At 36.5% G+C, this 6807-nt stretch overlaps 1 long non-coding RNA gene across 1 annotated transcript in view; it reads left to right on the top strand.

The window, feature by feature from the left end:
• Window positions 1–4226, top strand: part of LOC129348904 (uncharacterized) — a 7507-nt gene extending 3281 nt beyond the window's left edge. The window contains exon 3 of the long non-coding RNA XR_008601647.1: window positions 3017–4226. This is a non-coding gene — a long non-coding RNA (uncharacterized LOC129348904). The remainder of the gene's footprint in view (window positions 1–3016) is intronic.
• Window positions 4227–6807: the final 2581 nt, after the last annotated feature.

Raw genomic sequence — 6807 nt, 5'->3', positions numbered from 1 at the left:
GACATTTTATAAACCAAAACAAGAAATGAATTACTGGAGAAAACGACAGATTAATGGACAAAGAAAATGTGTTTTCTAACATATATGGCTGAATTACTCCATTATAAAATACATACAATTTTAATTCAATTTTATTTATATAACGCCAATTACAGGTCAAATTGTCTCAAGATGCTTTATTTTTATACTTTTTTGTCATATTTAAAATATGACAAAGTAAGAAATTTAAACCTCGTGACTAATCCAATTTATTATTTAGTTTTTAAGAGACTAATTGACAATTCAAATTTTCTCCACTAAAACTAATAAACATGAGGTCAAATAGAAGGAACAGTTTTAAATAATGCAGTCCCACGACAACAAGAATAAAGTTTGTCAACAAAAACTAAATCTGCTGGTGGATTCCATGAAAGTCTGATACTAAAGGTTTGTGGTGCTAAAAATCTCAAAGATATCAAGTTGAGCATCTGGATGGAGGTTGATAAAAGTTGACCTCCCTTCATTTCTCTGGAGCGACTCCATGGATTTTATGGATGGTGGTTAAAGACCTGCTCTTCTAGTTGTCTTCCTTGTAGTCGCTGTAAAAAGTCACTCTACCCGGCCGACTTCAACACCTTTTCATGACAACTTGTTCTGCCTCCGACCTCGTGGAAACTCAAGAAACTCGGGGAAACCTGTCGAGACTCGAGGAACTCATCGAGACTCGAAGAACTCGTCGGGCGGGGGAAGGTGTGGTGGGCGGTGGGGGGAGGTGGGGGAGTAGAGGGGGGAGGCCGCCACCCACTTCCCCGCCTACTCTCCGCCCTGACTCCACCCAGACTCCGCCTTTGCTCTGCCCATGTGGTCACTTCAGGAACTACGATGCCAAAGGGACGACGAAATTATTTCTTTTCATCTGATCTGTAGCTCAGTGAGTTAAGGATTTGCCTATGGAGCTGCAGGTCGCTGGTTCAAGACCAGTCCTTCTTAAGTTTTTCTCAAAATCCTGACAAAGACAAAGAAAGAAAATGCCGGTGGTGGGTCTTGAACCGGCTACCTTCCACTTGGTAGTCTGTCTTCTAACCCCCTGAGCTATTCGCTCAGATACTAATTCTTCTTTTTTTTGCGCATTTATCATCTATTTTTTGTCGTTTTCGAGATTTTTTTTAATTCGAGTCTCGTCTCGACCGTTTTTCTCAGGAGGTTGGACTTCAGCCTTTGTGCTGGAGGGTTGAACCCTCAGTTCCAAGACTTTCCAAACCCTCCACACCTCCCGAGTCCTCAGGACCTGAGCTTTCACACAGTCTGAGGGCTGAAATTTTCTAAGTCCCACAGTAGTTCTCTGTTAGATTTAACTTTCAGACAGCCCAAGGACTGATATCTTCTAAGTTCCTGAGTAGTTCTCTGTTAGTTTGAACCTTTCGACAGTCTGAGGCCTGAAAACCTAAAAGTTCTTGAGTAGTTCTCTGTTAGTTTGAACCTTCGGACAGTCTGAGGACTGAAATCTTAGAAGTTTCTCAGTACTTCTCTGTTAGTTTGAACTTTCTAGTTAACAGAAGCCTTAAAACTTGTGACCATGAGTCTTGATTTCACATTTAGACCATCCATCTGAGTTCTTCTCAGACCTTCACCTGTGGGTTTTTTAGAAATCCTGAACAAACTTTGATTCTCTTCACTGAACAGTAAAGTTTGTGGAGATCAGAAGGTAACATTAGTTTGATCAATGCCTTCAACCTCTAGTAGACTTTATCTGGAAATCAGTTTTCTGAAATGAGTTCTTAGTAAATCTGTCCACAATCAAACCAAGAACATAGAAAGAGGAAATGTTTGAAGAAACAACTTGATCTTTTCATTTCAGACTAGAAAACACTTTAATGCCTTTATCTGTTTTTGCTCTTTTGATCATTTTGTTTCTTCTGTTTAATTTGATCTTCTAAAGTTTAACTGGTGTCCTTTCAAAGGTTTTATCTTTAGTTTGATTCTTCTTAAATGTTTAGTTTTGCTCTTTTGTCACCTTTTACTCTGTTCTGTCTGATCTGATTTCAAAATATTTTGTCTTTTTAATGTTTAATTGTTGTTTTTTCAAATGTTTTATCGGCTTGTTTGAAAAATTTCCTTTTCTTTCCCAATGTTTAATTTTTCAATTAAATCTTTAAGGTTTTTCTTTTTAAATGTTTTACCATCTTTTAATGGTTAATTTTCTTTTTTAATACTTCATTGTATTTTCTGTTTAATTCCTATTTAAAGTTTTATTGTCTTTAAGATTTAATTTTCTAATTAAACATTTAATTTTTTAATTAAATGTTTTGACTTTTAAAGGTTTAATAATCTAATTAAATGTTTTGTATTTTTCTAAATGTGTAATATTCTTGTTTAATTGTATTTTTTAAATGTTTAATTATCTAAAATATTTCATCTTTAATGTTTAATATTTTTGTTTAAAAAATTTTGTTTAATTTCATAATTACATGCTTTGTATCTTCTGTTTAATTGTCTAATTAAATATTTTGTCTAATATAATTTAATTGTATTTAATGTTTAATTTTCTTTTTAAAAGTTTTATTATATTAAATGTTTTTTTCCTTTGATTTAATTGCTTTTTTACTGTAGTTTATTTCTTTAATCTTTTTTTCTGTCAAGATTTTAACCCCAACCTTAAAAATGAAATAAACCCTTAAATCACAATGAAAATACTTCTGTTGTCACAATCATGAGTTAGTCAATTATTCAGTTTATCAATTCAGCTTTATTTGTTTAGCACCTTTCACACAGATTGCAAAACTAAACAAGCAAAGAGAAAAAACTATGCTAAAGCTATGATTAAAACTCAAAAACAAACAAAAAAAAAAAGATTGAACATCATAATAAAACGTGTCCAGGGGAGGGAGGGAGTTTATTGAAGTCTTCTTGGGCTCACATGGTAAATCATTTAAAATATAAACTTGATATTCAGTCTAAGGAAACTGCAGAGCAACAGAAGAAGCAACAATATCTCCTGTTTTCTCCTTTAATGAGTCGACTCTTCTTGTGCTTTCAGACCAAAGAACTACAGACTCTTCACAACCTGCTCAAACTCTTGGTACAGGACCTCACCACACGGGTCAAGAAGGTTTCTGTCTCATTTCTACTCTGAAGCTCACCTTCTCCTGCTCAAACTGCTGACAAATGTTTCTGCTGCTCTAAAGTCTGGTCTCCAGAACTTCCTAAAAACTCTCAAAGTCTCTTCTGCTGCAGGTTGCTTTGTAGAACTGTTCCAGAAAACCTCACTAAACCACATGGAGGGGCCTCAAGATAGTCGTCCAAATGAAACCATACAAAAACCAAACTAGCACAACCCAAACGCTAAAGTCTCCTGCAGCCTACCAGAGAACCTCTGAGAACAGAGAATCAGGACAGGAACTCTTACCTTCTGGACAACCAACGCTGGTTCACAAACAAGAATACAGAATGTGTCTGACCAAAAACCTCTAAAGACTCACTACAGCCAAGATAAAGACACAACTCAGCTGAACCAAATCCACTAATCACTGCACACATCAGCACCATGTGCTAACTGTGGCTAAAGAACCACATTTACCAAGACAACTATCCAGTACAAAGCCCTAAAACACACCAAGAAACACATTAAAGACTATTTTACTGCTGGAAGCTGCAAGCCAACACCTAAAGAAGAAACTAAAGCAATGGAGCCAAACCCAGTTCACTGGTGAAGAGAAGCAGAGGAAATGTTTGTCTGCAGCTAAATAAAGCAGGAAGACAGTGAGCTGCTCAGGTGTTCCTGATAACACCAAGCAGCCACCTGGACAGCCAATAGGAACACAGCTTACTGGAAGTCCAGAGGGCTGGGTTAGTGAAGGAAATTTAATTTAAAGTTGAAGCAGAAAGTTAACAATGAAAGTTGAAAACCACCTTCTGATCCCTGAAATCTCTGAGTTTTCACACAAAGAACACCTGAACATGTCAAACTGGTTCCATAGTAGAACCATCATTGTAAAAACGTCATAGTATGGTGTGTTGCTCAAAAAACATTAGGACCTGGCTGTCAGGGGACAAACATGTAAGAAACATGAGAACAGAGAGAACCCAACCAGTAGGTCACAGTTTATCATCCCCCAGTCATCTCCTGAAGTCCATATGGTGAGAGACATCAGTATCTGGTTGTTAATTTACCAGAGGATGCTTATAATCATGCTGATGTGGTCTGTACTCTACAGTATTTTAGCGACTCAATAAATGCCTAAGTTGTTTTTTTAAAATGCTTTTTAGTTTTTAATAAACATTTAACAGCCTATATGTAATCAATAAATGGCCTTTGCCTATCTTAAGAAAAATTCACTCAGAACTCTGATATGTTAACAGTACTAAATAAATCAATAAATACATGCATACACACAAAAATAAGTTAATACATTAACTGTGTTAAGATTTAGATTTTTAAAAAAGTTGTTTATGTCTTTGCAGAATCCAGTATTGCTCACTGGTTGGTCATTTTGTTAGTTTAATTTTACTGTTTAAAATGATGCCACCTCTTTTCAGACAGAACCTGTGATAATAAAACAATACAAAATTTTTAGTTCCGTGTTAATAAAGCACTTAAAGCTTTAAGTATGGCTAAATGCTTTTTCTCAAAATTAAATATATCACTCCTTAGGTGGTAGTGGCCCCAAGTTCAGTAAAGTTGGAAAGATATTCACAGATTCGGGCTTCCAGCATCAATAACTCATTAGATATAGGTTGTCAAAACATAAACGGTGCCTCTTTCCCATTGTTGCAAGGCAGACAATGTGCTACAAGCCCAGTTTTATCAAAAGTAGCTGTCTTTCAAGCTACAGGAATAACATTGGTGTCTATGGAGTGAACAGGGTCCGTCTGCAATTTGCAAAACCGCTGCAACAGTAAAGAGAGACAAATATTCAATAACTTCACTCTTATACATTGTAGTGTCACTAAAATCACTGCAGCCTTCAACTGGCTCCTGTTGACAAAGTGTTTTAACAGAAATGTAAATGCTGTAATTTGATTCTTTTAATGAACCATGTAACTTGAATGGATGTGATGCTGGTGTGACCACAGTGCACACGTCTGATGTTGCTCACAGTGGTCCAAGGGACGCTCAGGGAGTTTGTGTGTTTGCTCAGACTCATGAAAAATTACAGGGAACATTGATCGTGAGGCCCCGCTTTCACGGTCTGTATTCATACTGAAAATCAAGATCAAGCGAGCTTTTGCCCTTCTGCTCCACGGGAGGTTTCTGTCCTCCCTGAGCTTGCCTTAGAACACCTGCATTACCGTTTGACAGGTGTAGGTCTGGCGTTTTTTTGCGCCAAAATTCATGATGATTTTTTTTAAATGAAATCTTTCTGAAGTGTTTTTCATGGCCTCCTTTAAATTATTTCATCATATGGCACATTTTTACAACATGTTGAAAAATCACATTTTTTTTTCAACATAGTATAGTAAGGCGTTTTTTTGCGCCAAAATTCATAATGATTTTTTTTTCAAAGAAAACCTTTCTGGAGTGTTTTTCACGGCCTACTTTACATTATTTCATCATATGGCACGTTTCCACGTTCCCTCCTGTGCTTGTCCGTCCTCTAAATCATGCCCTGCACCTCTTCTACTCGAGTTGTGTTCCCAATTAAGTTGAGCTACGTCCTCCAGCACGTCTCATTTGCTCGTCTTAATATTCTCCCCGATATTGTTTGTTGTAAATCATGCTGGAAATGTTCCTTCCTCCCAGTTTAAATGCTTTATTTTTTGTTTAGCACTGCAGAAAATACTACGCTACTGCTTTCTGCCTTATTTTGGGTTTAGTTTTGGGACTAAACTCTTGTTCTTTTATCCATATTGTCTTCAGTATAACTCAGGTACAATAGAACAGACAGTTTTATAAGGGTGATCTGGCTGAGACCACTACTCACATTGAGGTGGCAGCTCCACTTCTTCTCAGATATTGCAAGAAATAAATAAATAAATAAATAAAATGAAATTCTTACAAGCCCATCTTCTGTGGTTAGTGACGTAACAGTGCTTATTCTTGCACAGGACTGGATAACGGTGGCTCCATGTGCTTCCTTCTTCCTTCTTGATGCACTTTCTTGCCATAATCTTATGTTGTCTTCTGGCATTACATTTGTTTTTGTGTTGTTTTTTTTTCTAAGACAGGAAAAGTCTAAAAGAATCATAGGATATAAGAGGTGTTCATCTATATGAACACCTCTTTATTATATGTCTCTGATATGAATTCAATTCCAAAAAACACGTTATCTTACAATTCACATGAAACAGCAGGACATCACTTCTTCATTATACCTTTTATGTGGATGCCAGCTGGTGATATTAAACTATATTAAAACTGGTATAAAACATCACAGGGTAGGGAAAAGGAAGCAGATTATGACCTAATTGTTTTTTCACAGCAGCAGTGGTTGAGATATACTGAGTTTCAGTCCCCACGTTCCAAAAAAACACTGGATTCTACAACTGCCATAACAAAACACCATGTCTTTGTTGAGCTTAATGCTATTTAATTCTAATATTTTGATATGTTTTTGCACAAGTTGTGTGGTTGCACAATTGCACTAGATGGCACTAGGAGGCAAGAAATAACTTGATACTGCAGCCCATTGACTGAATTTGGCCACAAGATGGCAATGTAAAGCAATGTATTTTCCCTTGTGTTTCTCTAGAATAATCCTTCATTACTCTAAAATGCCAAAAGAAGCCCTTTATTTCATTATTGCTAAATTATTAATGTCTGAATATGTTCATCTGACACAAAGCTCCTCTTCTTGTCCCTCTCCCCTCGATTCAGAACCAGACACGGTG

This window comes from Amphiprion ocellaris, chromosome 5, assembly GCF_022539595.1.
Source record: "Amphiprion ocellaris isolate individual 3 ecotype Okinawa chromosome 5, ASM2253959v1, whole genome shotgun sequence".
In the NCBI taxonomy this organism is placed as follows: Eukaryota; Metazoa; Chordata; class Actinopteri; family Pomacentridae; genus Amphiprion; species Amphiprion ocellaris.
This window is presented reverse-complemented; position numbering and strand designations above follow the sequence as displayed.